Raw genomic sequence first — 17,903 nt, forward strand, 5'->3', positions numbered from 1 at the left:
TGATTTGTAGGCTGGTTTCCTTTGCTTTGTGTTTAAAAACCACTTATGAGTGAGTAGATATGATAATTGTCCTTCTGAGTCTGGGTTACCTTACCTAATATGTTTTCTAGTTCCATGCATTTTCCTGCAAATTTTAAGATGTCATTATTTTTTTCCTTTTGTGTAGTACTCCATTGTGTAAATGTACCACATTTTCCTTATCCATTCTTTGGTCGAGGGGCATTTAAGTTGTTTTCAGGTACTGGCTATGACAAACAATGCTGCTATAAAAATAGTTGATCGAATGCATGTTCTTGTGGTATGATTGAGCATCCTTTGGATATATAGCCAAAAGTGGTATTGCTGGGTCTTGAAGAAGGTTATTTTCTAATTTTCTGAAATCGCCACACTGACATCAAAAGGGGCTGTACAAGCTTACACTCCCACCAGCAATGAAGGACTGTTCCCTTTACCTCACAACCTCTCCAACATACGTTGTCATCAGGGTTTTTGCCTTGGCCATCCTTACAGGTGTAAGATGGAATCTCAGAGTAGTTTTGATTTGCATTTCTCTGATTACTAAGGATGTTAAACATTTCCTTAAGTGCCTTTAGCCATTTTAGATTCCTCAGTTGAGAGTTCTCTGTTTAGGTCTGTACTCCATTTTTATTGGATTATTTGTTCTTTTGATGACCAATTTCTTGAGTTATTTTGTATATTTTGGAAATCAGACCTCTGTTTGATGTAGGGTTAGTGAAGATCTTTTCCCATTATGTAGGCTGTCATTTTGTCTTGTTGGGTACCCTTTTCCTATAGTGAAAGTTCAACATATACATATAAGTCTTGGTATCTGGTCCTAGGACATAACCACTCCCTACAATCAAAGTCACACATGATCACAACTAAATGTTCCACCCTGCTCCATATCCCCATATTCAAACAAGGCACAAGTCTGGTTCTGTTATCTATCTATTGTCTTACAGGTAAATATCCACCTACATACATGGTTGCACAGCGGATCCTGCATGGTTCATCCTCCCCTACAACCAGGTGATAGGTGCCTCTATACATCACTTTGCCTATGAATAGAGCTTATTACATGGAGATACGTTTCAGGTCTAGCTAGTGTCAGGTTAGCTACAGTACAATCCATATACATGAACACACACACACACAAACACAGAACAGATACATATGACAAGGTGTCTGATTTTGCAAGATAGCTCTCCCATACAGCAACTTTGCAGTTGGTGACAAGTCACATGACTCATTTTTTTTTTTGTTGAATCATGTGGGAAACCCCAACTAACTGTGGGCGAGTTCACCACTTCAAATTGGTCTGAAGTAGTATAAGTAAAATGAGAAAGACAGTAACCAGATTTGTCTGTTTTGTACCTCAGCTCCTGCTTGAGTTCTTGCCCAAACTTCCCTAAGTGACATACATTGAAAAGAACATGTTAGCCAAATAAACTCTTTCTTCCCTACATTGTTTTTGTCATGATGTCTATCAGCAATAGAAAACATAGTAGGTCAGTGTCCCAAGAGTATCCTCAATCTTAGGATCTTAATGCCACCACCACCTGAGTGATGGGATAATGATATGTACTACAGCACAAAGTAGGTGAATAAAACTTAAAGTTGAGACAGATGTCAGAAAAAGTAAATCAGTATCTAAACAAGTAGAATTCAAAAATCAGAATATTATTAAGGAAGCTCATCAGAGAAAGTATATTCAAGAAGATCAACATGAGAGACTTCGCAGAAGGAGTGTAGAAAACAAGAAATATGGCACTTGAAGAATAGAGGCATCAGGGAGGAATTTGACTTTATTTTTCATATATGAAGAATACAGGTTTTCTCTCTGCCATCAAGGCTAGGTGTCAATCCCTACTGAGAGGAGGGAAACCAAGGGACAAGCTCTGACATAGTTCATACAGTCCCTAAGCACATAGATGAATAAAACAAAACTAAATGGACTCAATAGTTTAGAAATAAATGTGTTTATATATGCACACAAATCCATACGTTTACCTGCATGGAACTCATGTAAGAATTCATATCTTAGGCAAGGAAACATGGGATAACATGAGGCACAAGGAAAAAAGGAAGTGGCAGCAGAGATTTAGAGGAAGTCTCTATGTGTGTCTTTCTCAAAAAGAAAAAACACATAAAATCTAACATCTTAAAAGAACTGGTTGCAGGTTCAGCAGAAATAATTATGACATAGAAAAACTGCCTCCAAAAATTTGAGGCATTTCTTTAAGAGATTGACAGTGTTTCCCAAAGTTTGAGAAAATACATGAATGGAATAAATTTGGAACTTGCTACAACGGAGATACAGAGATTTTTAAATAAAATGACCCATCACAAAAGCAGTGCAAGGTATGGGGAAAGAGTAAACAAAATAGTGGTTTTGATAGGTTATGTTTTGACTTGTTTTAATTTTATGCTATTGACAACCAGTGTTGGTATAATAGGCCAAGCTAAGCTGATGGTGTACTTTTCAATTTTACAAAGTAAAGGCTTTTACATAGACCTACGTACTGACATTCAAGAAAAGGGGAGACTCTCGGGGAAACATCAGCACATATTCAAGTGGAGGATGCTGGAATTTTAAGTGAGCCTTGCTTTTAATTCCAGAAACATAGTTCTTTAAAGGTAGGAATCTTTGGGCCCTATTTATGGTCCATTTATGGGAGATCACAAGTCAACAGTGCACAGATATTGCATGATGACCCTTTCACTAAGGACAGACTAGAAACAGATCAGATACAAATCCCACCTTCATAAACTAAGTCTATTATCAGATATGAAAGGAGATCCTGGAAGGGAAGAAGTGTGGTTGTGATATGGCCTAGCTGAGATATGCCTGCCAAATGGAACAAAGAAGCAAAGCCTTCTGCAGTAACCCTTCTCTCACAGGACCCCACATGAGGTCCAAGTGAGTGCCAAACCATTGTAGAGCAGACACAAGTCACCTGAGATACCATAAACAATGAGAGCATCCAGATTGCTGAGCCAATCTGATTCGTTACTTCTGTACATGTGACCTATCAGGCCTGAGATCAGGATGCACAGTACAAGTTAGGTGTCTAGATGACAATTGGTGTCAGTCCAGTGACCTAAAGGTTCTCTTTATCCTGTATTCTTTTCATATGATTTATTTGTCAACTTTCATGTTAGAATTGTTCTTCTCTTCCTCAGTAAAGAACTGAGCTTTTGCATGAATACGGGCTTCTTTATGTGTTGTTGAACTTGCTGGACAATTTCAAATACTTTCAATATGGGTTGTCATGCCTATGTCCATAAACATCTGGTTTATAATTTCTGTTAATTTTACATTTAGGATTGTCTTGTTCTATTAATTTATTTTGCTATGTATGTATTTGTCTGTCTGTATCACAAACACAGATATGAAAGTCAGAGGAAACTTATAGTTGGAAGTCAGTGCTGTTTTTCAAAGATTTGGGATCAAGGGAGAAGCTCAAGTCATCATGTTGGGTGGCAGGTCCTTGAGGCTTTGTAGAACATGTTGGAAACTCTCTTTTCCCTTTTCCCTTATTGAGTAGTTGGACAAATATTAGTGCTGCCTCTATTTAAAATCAGGTAGAATCCATCTATGAATTCATTTAAGCCAGTCTTTTATTTTCTTGACATTTCCTCAGTGAAAATCTTTTATAGAATATATTTTTGATCATTTTCACCCTTACCCAACTCCTCTCAGAACCTTCTAACCTGCCTTGTCTTATAGTATTCTGGCTTTCTTTTTGAAAGAAAACAAGTTAAAAAAATCAAAATTTGCAATACGTACATATAAGATATCCTGAAAGAATAAAAATACACTCAAAAGTTTACCCCATTTCTTATTGGGTTAATTTTCTGAGTGCCAATAATTCCAGATCATGGTTCCTAGCAAAAGGACTTGTTAAGATCCCAGTGTGTAACCATTAGAGAAAACTGATTATTCCTCTGCCTCCAGGAAAGTCATAGATGTGTCCTTGGTTAGGAACGGAACTCCATTTCCACATTCTCTTTTCAATGACAGCACAACCACCTGAACTGACCTCTCTGTGATCCTCTGTACAGCTGCAGCCTTTGTGAGCTCACGTGCTCATCAGTCCTGCTGTATCTGGAATACACTGTTTCTTATACAGCCCCTCAGATACTCATCCCAGACCATGGACCAGGTTTTGCTTCATTTCCTACTTACTTATAACCAAATCTTTAAAAACAGGACTAGGTGTCTTGTTCTCGAAAGTCTCCCAATCATACAGATACAACCACTTATGCATAGTTGGGTTTAAGGTACTTCTCAGAATCCCCTATTTATAGCCACTGACACAAATACACACATAGATGATGATAGATCATATGAGGAGTTCCCTCACTAGCAACTAAAGCACCCGTAAACACAAACACACACATTGAAATACATGCAGACATATGCATACACATACATGAAGGCTCTAGAATTTATCAGGGTCAGTAATTTGTCACCTCATAGACAAAGATTATACAAATATAAATTGGTAGTGTCAAGTCCTTCTATGTATGTGCTCCCCTTCACTGAAAGTCACTTATAGCTAAGTATCAGTTCCTGATGAGTATCTTTGAATACACAACCAAACCCGTGTTATAAGGCCCTGAATATACACAGGGGACTAGGTGTCAGAGCCTCTCTGTTTTTCCCTCTTCTACAGTCAAAGCCCCAACTCTCTCTCTCTCTCTCTCTCTCTCTCTCTCTCTCTCTCTCTCCCTCCTCCTTCCTCCCCCCCCCATTTCTTTCTCTCTGTGTCTGTCTGTTTTTCTTACGTGTGTGTTTGTGTGTATAAGTTGACTATTCGGGTTTGGAAACTTGGCAAACCCTGTGTGTGTGTAAGTGTGTGTGTGTGGGGGGGGGGGTCTGCTAATTTGTCTATGGTGCAGTTTGTAACTAGTTGAATCTAATCTTTATCCATGCATGCGTGTGTGTGTGTGTGTGTGTGTGTGTGTGTGTGTGTGTGTGTGTGTGGTTTTTTCAATGGAGGGGAAAAGTCAGGAACTAAGAACAGGTCCCCACACATCTCTGCACCTACATCTAAAATAGAATGTATTTTATTATTTACACACAAACACACATTTTTTTCAAAAACAAATATATTTACACACAAACACACATATTTATAGACAAGTACACAGGCTCACACAGTCAGAAACAAATGCAATCACGAACATACAAGAGTAGGTTCCAGGAATTGGTAGGTAACCCTTTCTTTATAAAAAAAAAAAAAGCTCTTCACACATGGCTAAGACTCATGTTTAGTTAGATACCAAATTTTCTATTGCAACAGGTACACACACACACACACACACAGATACACTCACAGATGACTAGGCAACATGTCCAAAGGACCCACCCTACTCCCACTAACTGTTAGGAACACAAGGAATAAGCTCCTATTGTCAAAGGCCCCATGCATGGCTGTGTGTCAATTCATCCTCAGTAAGATGTTCGCAAATGCAAAGGTCCACGTACAAATGCATGACTAGGTGTTACATTATATTGTCTAGATTCTCTGCCAGAGCAAAGACCACACGTACACCCATGGATGGTGTTAGGTAATATTAGGTGTACTCAGTATGTCAAAAAAAAAGTGCATGAAAATAAACACAAACACACACACACAGAAAAGCAAGTATGTGTAATTTAATTTACTGACTTTTTTCCATCCACGGGCAAAACTCCCCACACACATACATGGAAAGGGATCACATTCAGTTATCACCTCATCTTAGGCCAAATTCACAAACAGACACACACACACACAAATAGATGTGTGAGCCTGCTGTGTTCCAAACCTTGAATTGCCTAATAACACACAGAAACACGCACAAGAAGATACACACACACAAAACAGACAGACAGACACATACAAAAACAGATAGACAGACACATACACACACACACACACACACACACACACAGAGAGAGAGAGAGAGAGAGAGAGAGAGAGAGAGAGAGAGAGAGAGAAGAGAGAGAGAGAGATAGCAACAAAAGTGCATGAGACCAAAAAAGAGAGAGGTTGGTGTCGGGTCAAGTAGGTGTCTACACATTCATAGTCAAAGCCCCATAGACACACACAAGACCAAGATGCCAGGTACCACTATGCTTCCTATTCCTTACAACCAAAGCCTTACAAGCAGGGCTGGGTGTCATGAACCTTATATCCACAACCACCACATGCATAGTTTGGTACTAGGTACTACTCAAAATCTCCTCTTCTGTAGCCACTGACACACATACACAGGTGGTGATAGGTCATGTGAAGTGCTCCCTCCATAACAACTGGAGCACCTATAAACACACACACACACACAAACACACACTTACCTGCATGCATGCACACACAGACACATGCACATAAATGCCCTAGTATGTATCATGTTCTGCCTGTTATCCCTTACAGACAAACTTACATAAACATAAATTGGTAGGTAGCAAGACTTTCAATGTATTTCCCCCTTACAATGAAAGTCACCTATGACTAAATGTCTCTTCCTCATAAGTTGCTTTGAATACACAACCAAACCTATAGTATATAGCCCTGAAAATACATACAGGACTAGGTTCTGGGCCTGTTTTATTTCTGTCCTACATTAAAGGCCCATATATATGAATTCTCTCCCTCTCACTCTCCCTATGCCCTCCCCCCCCACAAAGACATAAGCACAGGTACACACATAAACACATACAAATAAACACATACACACATCTAAATATTTTTTCTTAGCACAAAAATGAAGCAAGTTGAAAGGAGAGGATTACATACATGCTTTATGAGTGACATTCTTAAAAACAACACCTGAAAACCAACAGTCTTAAAAAACTAGTTTCAGATTGAGCACTAATACTGAAGAAATGTACAAAATACATCCAGGTTTGAAGACAAGTTCACCAAGAGATTTACTATATTTCCTCCATGTACTAGAAAACATACAAATTGTAGAATTTTAGAAGTTTCTACAGCTGAGAAATAGAAATGTTGAGTTAAAATGTCCCATAACAAAATGAATGGAAGAAGTGAGGAAAATAGTGGTTCAATAAGGTAATGTTTAGCATTACTTTAATTTTAGGCTATTTATGACCAGTGTTGGTATAATAAGCAATGGCTAGTTAATTATGTAACTTTTGAGTTTACAAAGTATATGTTTTTACATGGACTGAAACACTGGTATTAAGGAATAAAGGAAGGAATCAAGGAATCAAAAAGCTGTTCTTCCTTGTGTTCCCTCTCCTGTAACCAGAGCCTCTTACACAAACATGGCAGTGCAAGCAACTATATCCTCCCACACATATGTCCTCCCACACATGCAAAGCCCTACAAATACATACATAGTTCAATTTCAGCTCCTACTAAATATCCCCACCACTATATCAAAATCTCACTTACACACACAGATTAATTTATCCGTCCACCCCAGGTAGCTTCTCCCCTGCCTCTTCTTCCATGTTTTATACTCACATCTGAAGAACGGAAGCTAAGAACAGTCTATGTAAAGAACTTTCAACATTTGTCTTTCTGGATCTGGGCTCACTCACCCAATATAATCTATTCCTAATCCATGCATTTTCCTAGGAACATGCTCACTAACAAAATACATTAATATGCTGAGCATCTGAAAGTAGGCTTGCGACTTTGCAGTTGGTGACCAGTCACAGGACTCGTTTTCTTCTTGAATCATCTAGGGAACTCCAACCCACTGTGGGTGAATTCACCCCTTCAAATTGGTCTGAAGTAATTAAGACAACTGAGCAGGACAGTGGCCATATTTGTCTATGTTTTCTGCCTCAGCTCCTGCTTGAGTTCATGCCCAAATTTCCCTAAGTGACAGACATTGATCAGAACATATAAGCCAAATAAACTCTTTCTTCCCCACATTGTTTTTGTCATGATGTCTGTCAGCAATAGAAAACATAGTAGGTCAGTATCCCAAGAGTACCTTCAATGTTAGGATCTCATTGCTGCCACATCCTGAGTGCTGGGATAAAGGTATGTACTACAACACTAATTACGTGAATAGAATTTCAAATATGAGATGTCATGGAGAAAGTAAATCAGTTTCTAGACAGAATTTAAAGATCAGGATATTATTAAGAAATCTAATTAGGGAAAATATCTTCAAGAACATAGACATGAGAGATTTTGGAGAATGGGATATCAAAAAGAAGAAATAAGGCACTTGGTGAACACAGGCCTGCGGGAAAAATTTGACGTTATTTTTCATAGATCAAGAAGTGAAGTTTTCTTTTTGCCAACAAGGCCAGGTGTCAATCACTACTGAGAGAGGAACAACCAGTTTTCTTCCAGGACCAGCTCCCAGATAAGTCATTCAGTTCAGTAGTCCATGGGATAAAGCTAAATGGACTCAGCAGTTTAGAAATAAATGTATTTCTAGGTGTGCACAAACCATACACATACATGCATGGAACTCAGGTAAGAATTCATATTTGGGGCAGGGATCCATGGGATAAGCTGAGGCACAAGGGGAAAAGGAAATGGCAGGAGAGATTTAGATGAAGTCTCTATGTGTGTCCTTCTCAAAAACACATGAAGTCTAACAGGTCATAAAAGAACTGGTTGCAGGTTGGGTAGGAATACTGAGGAAATAGAAAAATTGCATCCAGAAATTTGAGGACTCTTTTCCAAGTGACTGACAATGTTTTTCAAAGTTCAAGAAAATACACTAATGGGATAAATTTTGGAACTTACTACAACTGAGAGAAAAATATTTTTAGATTAAAGTGACCCATCACAAAAGTAGTGCAAGGAATGAGGAATGTCAGTGAGGGAAATAGTGGTTTGATGGGTTTAATTTTGTTTTGTTTTAATTTTAGGCTATTGATGACCAGTGTAGTTATAATAAGCCATGACTAGTTGATGATGTATCTTTCAAGTTTACAAAGTAAAAGTTTTTACGTAGATCCAATACTGACATTCAAGAAGAGAGGGACCATCTCTGTAAGGTCAGCAAATATTGGGGCAATGATGCTGGATTTTAAAGATAGCCTTTATTTTTGTTTCAGAATATTATTTCTTGAAAGATGGTAATTCTGAGGGACTGTTGATGGCCCATATATGGGTGATTCCCAAGTCAACAGTGCAGAGATATTGCCTGAAAACCCATTTACTCAGGACAGACTAGAAACAGATCAAACACATATCCAACCTTTAGAAATCAAGTCTTTTATCACAACTGAAAGGAAACACTGGAAGGGAAGAAGTATGGTTTGATATGTCCTATGTGACATGTCTCTGCAGAAAAGCCACAAACAAACAAAGACTTCTGCATTAACCCTCTTCTCACAGGATCCCATTTGCAGTCTAGGTAAGAGCCAAAGAATTAGGGAATAGACACAAATCACATGACTTCAATCTTACCAATGAGGGCTTTCCAATTGGATACCCAACCTGATTGACTCAGTTCTGTTTATGTCAAGAATCAGGCCATAGATCAGGATACACAGTGAAGGTAGTTTATTAAGAGATAGTGTCTGTCCTGTGATGTTGGAGAGAGTGTTTTCACTTCAAGGACACCAGTAGCACCAACAGTGCACAAAGACAGTGCATGAAGCTGCAAATTTGGGGGAGGTGTTTCTGATCTATTCAAGCAACACCAGGTATAGCCTGATTGGTTGCTCTCTTCCTAGACTATTTTGCCTTCAATGAACCCCAAATTCTCTCTTTGTTTTCAAAACCACTTTGGAGTTGGGACTAGGCAACCTGCACATCTTCCTACTACCTGAGGAATCAGGGGTCCAAGCTTACATACATATCCACCTGGAACTCTGTTCATCACTCTTGTCTAAAGATTCTGTGCTGGTTATGATAGCTAAGCCCTTGGCCAGAATACTGTGGAACATCCCAGGAAGACTGTTGTCCTCCTATTTCATGTCCTCAGTGTCCTGTCTTAATATTCCCTCAAAATTTACATTTTGAGACTGGCAAGTCATAAATAATAACACTGTATTTGTAGCTGTTTTCTGGAAAATAATTAAATTTCATTATAGAGCTATGGCTTGTTTAACTGTATTCTTTTCATATGTTTTATTTGTCAACTCTTATGTTAGAAATACCCTTCTCTTCCTCAGTAAATAACTGATTTTGAGCATGAACATGGCCTTCTTTATGTGTTTTTGAACATGTTAGTAAAGTTCAGGTACTTTCAATAAAGATTGTGCTGTCTATGTCCATAAACAGTTGGCTTATAACTTCTGTTTATTTTATATTTAGAATTATAAATATATGCTGAATTCATTTATTTTGTTGTGTGTGTATTTATCTGTTGGTGTCACAAAACACACATATGGAAAACTTGTGGGTGAAAGTCAGTGCTTTTTTTTTAAATATTTGGAATGAAGGGAGGATAGCTCAAGTCAACATATCAGATCATAAGCTTCTTGAGGTTTTGTATAACATCTTGGAAAGTGTCTCTTCCCCTTTATTTTATTGAGTGGTTGGACTAATATTAGTGTTAATTCTTTTTAAAAATGAGGTAGATTTCATACATGAATACATTCATGCCAGTCTCTTTTGACATTTTACCATTGAAAGTCTTTTATACAATATATTTTTAACCATTTCTCTCTTCTCCAACTCCAACTCCAAATTCTCCATCCTAACCTGTCTTCTCATCTAGTATGGTTTTTCTCTAGGGTGGGTTCACTGCCTAAACAACAGAATGCTAATAAATGGATTAATAGCTTGATGGCTAAAAGTGTTAAAGCAATTAACTGTGCTAATTGTCCTTTGTATTGTCTTTTGTTGCCTTCTTCCCCCTTTTGTATTAAGGTACAAATCATATGGAAAATTAAACATGGGTAATTTCAGTATTCACTGAAACTCCCTCCCGATACTATCCTTTGATTTCTGTTTTATTATTTTATTTGTGACTTTGTCCTCTTCTCTATTTTTCTAATCCGCATGTCCCCTACCTGGTAAGTGGCATTTTTGTCAAAACTGGTCTCAGATACTAGATCAAACATCAAGTCACCTCAGGCAGAGGTTCAAGGGATTCTGTCGCACGATTGAATATTGTGCTCCAATTCGCTGACACAGAGAATGATGCAAGGGCAGTTGACATCTGGAGCATGGCAGTGGTTTTATATGCAATGGTGACAGTCAGGTTCCCATTCAAAGCAAAGACCTATCCAGACATGAAGGAGGAAATACAGGATATCAAGTACTACATTTCTTACACACTCTCTCAAAACATTTTGCTTGTGGATCTCATTGTGATTGTTTACATGAGAAAAAATATCAATAATATCATGGCCACATACCTAATTTTAAACCAGGAGTCATCCCAGGAACTCATGAAATCTGCCACTAAGTCCTTGCAGGCCTGTGTTGCTGTGTCATCAGCAGGTGCTCTCACGTTCCCTTCCTCCTAAGAGGAGAATGAGTGAGCCTGCCATTCCCACCTTCGTCCTGCTGGATGAACATCAGAGGCGTCATGAGAAGTGTTCAAGCAAGCAGGGGAGCAGAAGCCTGAGCATGCCTGCCACCTTGTGCTGCCTGCTGAAGGAGGACAGCCCTCCCCTCCCAGTACCTACGTGTGCTCCTGAGGTTACTCCTCTCCTGAGCAGAAGTCTGGCAGTAGGTAGCGTGGTTTGCAAGGAGTGGTCCTCAAGATGCCCAGTCTCTGAGTACATTTCTTCTATAGAGTATTTGTCCTGCGAGGCACCTCAGGATATGAGCACCCCAAAGGTTAGCTCATACTCTGAGTACATCCTTTAAAAAAAGTGTAGTGAGGCATTTCAGGATGTGGCCACAACTGGCACACATGGAACTCAGAGATCTTCCCTTCAAGCAATATACAAGAATAACATGAAAGTTGTCTCTCTTAAAGTTGTAAATTCAGTCTCTGCCAGAAATTTGTCCAAAGGCTGGAAGAGGGTTAAGAAAAGAATTGGGAATGTGTGAGAGTTCTATGCTGCTGCCTGCCACCCTCATGAGAAAGCCATGTTTCTCAGAAGGAAGTGACACCACTGGAAGGTAGAGAGCATTGCAGGTGCACACACACAGATAAAATGGGTGCCCAAGATACACTTCTGTGCTTATTAATCTATATATTTTCTGATGCTTATTTGCAATGATGACATGATGGTTAGAGCTATGTAAATCAGCAAATCTAATTTCAAACAGTACACTCCACAGTACCACCACCACCACCATTAAAGTGCAACGCTTCAGCTGAAATTATACAGAAAAGGATAAGTAGCAGAGGCAGTAGAGGCAGACAGATGTAGTGTTGACTAGAGGGAAAAATTATTATAGAGGATCAAATTTTTTGAGGGAAGAAAACCCCAAAGGCTAGGAATGAGTGTGAGAATAGATAAACAACCTGAAATTGGATGGTCCAAAAGTATATATGAGTCGAGACTTCGAACTAAATATTTCAAAATACTTAAGGTGGCAGTGTGTTTAAGAATGCAGTAGAAAAATCAAGACTAGGAGGTGGTAAGCCATCATGCATGACAGGCTTCTCCACATGAAACCATAGTTAATAGGAGATATTCCAATGGCTGGCCTTCCATAGCATTCTTCTCAGTGTTGAGTCTTGTGCCAAAATTCACCCCAAAGATGCCCATGACTTAGAAGTCCTAAAGGAGCAGTATTCAAGGACATACCACATCAAAACTCATCCTTCTGTCTTTCCCTTCAAGGTCAGGTCCAAGTGAGATATTTTCTCACACTGGACAAAGGTGAGTCTCCTCCTCCCTCCCCACACATCCTTGCTGCTTTGTTGGCATGCTGCCTGTATCTATTTGTCTCTTTTCACGGGAGACACTCCCACCACATACTGACTCAGTCCAGCTGTTAATGAAGGGTCATTAATGTGGATTGCTTATAAGAATGTTTTTTGTCTCCTAACAGGAAAGTCACAGCAAGCAGGACAAAAAAGGATACCACTGTGAATGGAATACTCACATGCTGTTCGAGATTGCATGGTGGATATTGTTTGATTATTCTGGTGCTTGATTGTCCAAGACACGTGACTTAGTCGGTAATCTTGGAATCATATTTTGTTTATCAGGGGTCAGACCTACATTGACCCATGGGCATGTAGATTTGAAGCATTCAGCAAAGATCCTCCTGTGAAAGTTTCATTGATGTTGTCATTGACACCCTCCATGCAGATCACTGCTCTCTGTAATGAAGAGTGGCCACTCAGAAGGAACAGAATGCCAGGGCTCATCTGTGGGTCTCATGGCTGAAGTAGCACTGAGATTGTTAAGTTTTATCCCATTGTACAAGAGATGGTTCTGTGATCTGGTTTATCCTCGATATTGGTCCACATACAAATAAGAACGAATCTGCCAAAGCCACCCTTTTTTAATTCCAAGGAATGTGTTCAATGATTTCATGATGCAGAGGAGCAAAGGAAAAGTGAGAGACATCAGAGACATGGATTCAGAGTGGTCTTGAGAGAACTTTGGGAAAGTGGCACATCTTTCTCCTCTTTCCCTCTGTCTGCTAGCTGTTACCGAGGAACTATTTTTGTAGAAAAGGTGATCATCTTCTTATACCTGTATGGAAGTCACTCTGCATCTTGCAAGATACTTCATCTGTTATGGGTTGAGACATAAGAAGGATGTGGCACCCAGTCTTGAAAAGAAAAATAGCCAAGAACCACTGAACTTCTTGCTTACCGGTTCCCCATCAATGGGTGATTACTAAGGCAAGTATCATTTGTCATATACTTTCCTGAATCTAGTACCTGGGAAAAGGAGAAATTGTGTACTGTAGCCAGGTAAGTGGACCCCGGCAGAGACAACCCATGAGAATCATTGACTCCAGACTCAGCTGATGGTCTCTACAAAGGCAAACCTCACTATGAACAGATGTGATGGTTACTTATGTTCATACTGATGTTTGCCTTTCAACTGATGGGGACTTTGGTTGCTTCTGTTACTAAACACATGTTGTTGCCTTTAGTCTTTTACCTGAAAGAACAGAAGCTAGCTGTCCCCACATCCGTCACCTCTCTCCTTCACTACCTGTCTGTTGGATGGAGCAGGAGCAAGGGCAGTCAGTATCACCTACTTGTAGCATAATCTTCACATGCATTATCCCAAAAAAGTCCATAGATGCCATCTTCAAAAAACACAAAGCTGAGTCCTTGATGTGCTTTTTGTATATAACATGGTTGGTGCACTGCTTAAAGTACACCCACTGGCCTCTTTACACAGTCACAATGATCAGTTTACTAAAGGTGGGTCCCATGGAGTTCTAAAAGTCAACTCTAGATCTCTTATTGGTCACCGTTTTTCTCCTATTATCTGCAGTTTTTTTGGGACATGATCTTTTGTGGAAGCTCATTTTCACCAAGTATGTATCCTGTCTAATGTAGACAAGAGGAAATGAGGTGAGGTGCAGGAAGCAGAGTGCCTATGTTTAGACATGTTAGTGGGAAAATGCTTTTCCTCCTTTTTTTTCCAGAGACTGATTCTTGAAAAGTACCAGGGCTGACATGAGAAATCATTCCCTGCCTTCAGATGTGCCTGAGAAGAACCTAATGATGTTGGTCTAGGGAAGGTCACATTGGAAGGCAATCAGCATTATACCTGTCTCCTTACTCCCTGAATTTCAATAAAGTAACCCTGCCATTATCTGCCAAGATCACAGGCCCTCTGCTTGGAGAATGTGGAACTCAGCCAGTTTCTTCACTGATCTACAATATTCCTTTGCTTGAAGGTGCCTGGCCACATCCTGAAAGATGTGCACAGGGGATTCCTGACCTGGGGACCTGCACACGCAGTCCTGGTGTCAGTGAGGAAAAATGTCATTTCCTGAGATGAAGGAAGCTCAGAAGTTCTACACAGCTTCAGGAGGATATTTTGTGCAGGGCAGTGAGATAGATTCTGTTCCTACATTCAGCTTCAGAACCTGTGTCAATTCTTGTCAAGATCTGAGAATAACAGGAGGACCCCTTTTGAAACTCTCCCTGGGTATGTTTTAATTTTGTATCTCCACCACACTTAGATGTTGTGTATATTTTGACAGTTCAAAAATGTCAGTCATAGCTCTCTTTCCTCAGAGATCACCCATGAAACCTACCCAACCAGATAAAGAGCATGCCTCGGCAGAGCATTGGTAAGCAATTGTGCGTCACTGTATGGCATCTAGATGGGATTTTCTGCAAAGGCAGTGTCCATGGTCCTTCTCTTCCTGGACTCCAGTAACATGACAATGGTGCCCTTGAGGTCATCCACTTGTACTGTTTCTCACTGGTATCATATAGAAACAATGGACACACAAACCAATTCTCAAATTCTGAAATAGAATTCCAGATGAATTTACACTAACTAAAATTCAGAACACTTATGGTTTCTGAGAAGAATCCAAAGGAATACAAACTCTCAGAACCCTCTGTTCCACCAAAGGAATACAAACTCTCAGAACCCTCTGTTCCTTTGCTGCCATCATTGTTGTTAAACTGACAGAAATTTTCTCAGATAGTCTCAGAAAAATGCCATTCTGCTACCTAAACAACAAATGTAACATTCACCTGGGTCTAATCCTAAAAGTGATGACAGAGCAAAAGTGATTTCTCCAGACCCTGCACTTACGGATCCAGAACTTCCCACAAAGCCTCAAAGATCCAGAAAGTTGGACAGGGAAGGAATGGAGAGTGCACTCATAGAATAAAATAAAAATCACAGCAACAGATTCACCTACACTATATAAGTTGATTCTGATTTTGACAGATGCATTGTGAAAATCAAGGCAGAGAATATGATCTATCCATAAAGGTCTGTAGGACAAGTATGCAAAAGCAAACAAGAGGGAACCCATTAGAAAACTGAACACAATCTCAAATATACCCCAGTTGCAAACTCTGCAAATTTCATATAAGAGATACAAAGGAGACCTACATAAGTTTCAGCCTCTTTAGTTGGAAGATAGAGACAACCTAGAGAAGATGAACTGTGGCCACATGAGCTTTAAAGCCATTAGCCAAGAAACACAGACGCTGTAGAATGGCTGGGGGAGATTATACCCTAGGATTTCTAGAGAAAGCCTAGTCTCTACTCCACCCCAACAGACAACAGATCTCTGTTCTAAGCCAAGATGGTGGTACAGCGCTGGGTGGTAACAATGGAATTTACAGACAGAAAAGCAAATGTGTTCTGCTCACCACTCTTGCACCCATGCGGTTCCCAAGACTGCTGCATGAAGATATGGTATAGAAGCTGAATGAACACTATCCAAATTTGGGGGGGGGGCACTTCCAACACTGACTGGCAACTTTGTTCTGACTCTTAAAAACCTCAGATACCTCAGCCTACTAGAAGAGGGACACTGAGAATAGGCAAGGTATAGAATTCGCTTGAGCTAATGAGTCTTCATGCTGCTGGTGCTACAGGCCAGAGGAACTAGCTGCACACTCCCCAGCACTACTCCACTATCAATGCTAGATCCCAACCCATGCAGAACACACCCTCCTTGCTTCCCCACAGTGAAAATATGGAACCATGCTTTGCTGCACACCCCACATATATCCCCAAACAGTTAGGTGTCAGACCCTAATGGACATCTGCAGCCCCAAAACCACATGTCCATTTAGATATCAGCCCTTACCTGACACTGTTTCTTACCCCCAAACACTCATATATTGTCCTCCATATACATTAGAGTAACAATTCACTTTCACCACCTACTCACCAGTAGGAGGCAAGATACTACAGATGCGTCCCCTCCCAGCTGCTGTGCTAAACAGCCTTGTTAGTAATTGACACTGCTTGTCACTGCCTCCCCTGACACCATCTCAAATGCATTTGGTGGTATTAGAACAAGCTAGATAACAGCACCCAAGAGCTCTATGTTATTTCCTCTGTGTCACATCTAAATAGACATCAACTATGGAGCCATACATATAATGTGTATCATATCCTATGAGAACACCCTTCCCACCCCACATACAGAGCCCTATTGGACATGAACCCAACTTCCTGCTAAACCAGTGCCCACTACTATTTCATATACCATGCTAGACTATAACCTGTAATATGCAGCCTTGTAGTACATGTGTGATGGACACAGGATAAAATATTCTGAAGAGTCTGTTGCTTACTTGTGTGTATGAAGTGAGTTTAAGGTAGGAGATGACAAGTAGAACCTGAAACCAGATTGTACACATGGTAGCATTCCAGGGTTGCTCTCCATCTGAGGGTGAACTTTAGCTGTTTATATGTGGTGGATATTGGGAGTCTTCAATATGGACTGATGAAATGGTAGTGAATGTTGAGTGTCAGTGGTGTCTAAAAAGGCCTGATACATAGCATTTGAAGCAGAATGGAGTGGAGGTGATGAGATAGTCCTGATTTCCAGCACCTAGTGTCCAACAGCATGATAGCACCTGTGTTACCTACCACTCTACTTGGGGAAAGGAAGGTCTATGAAAACACTCAGAGCAGTGTAGATAGGGCAGTTAGAAGGCGGGTGCATTCCAGCAGCACTGAATCCTGGAGTATATTTAGATTGTTATGAGGGAGACAAAGGTATTCCTAGCATGGCCTGAAAAGCAACTGTAATACTTGTCAGTATATGTTCAGTTGTGGTAATCAGGAAGGCTATGTCAAACAGGACTGATAAGAAATAGGGAATGTGGATGGAATCAATGTTGTGTGTATCAGGGATTCATACCTGCAAGTTTAAAAGTGCAATAGAGAATTTTGTGAAGCATATCCTAAAGATTATTTTATATTTTGGAATAAATGGTAGTTGGACCATGTCTTGGAAAGATTGAGAGCTTATACAATATGTGGACTGAATTTGGCCAATTGAGACTGACATGTGTAGTGTCTTTAGGTGTATATCTTATAGGCTCAGGGATGTGGCAGTGTATGTACACAGTAGTGTTACAGGAAGAAATATTCA

The sequence above is a fragment of the Microtus pennsylvanicus genome, chromosome 4, assembly GCF_037038515.1.
Source record: "Microtus pennsylvanicus isolate mMicPen1 chromosome 4, mMicPen1.hap1, whole genome shotgun sequence".
Lineage (NCBI taxonomy): Eukaryota > Metazoa > Chordata > Mammalia > Rodentia > Cricetidae > Microtus > Microtus pennsylvanicus.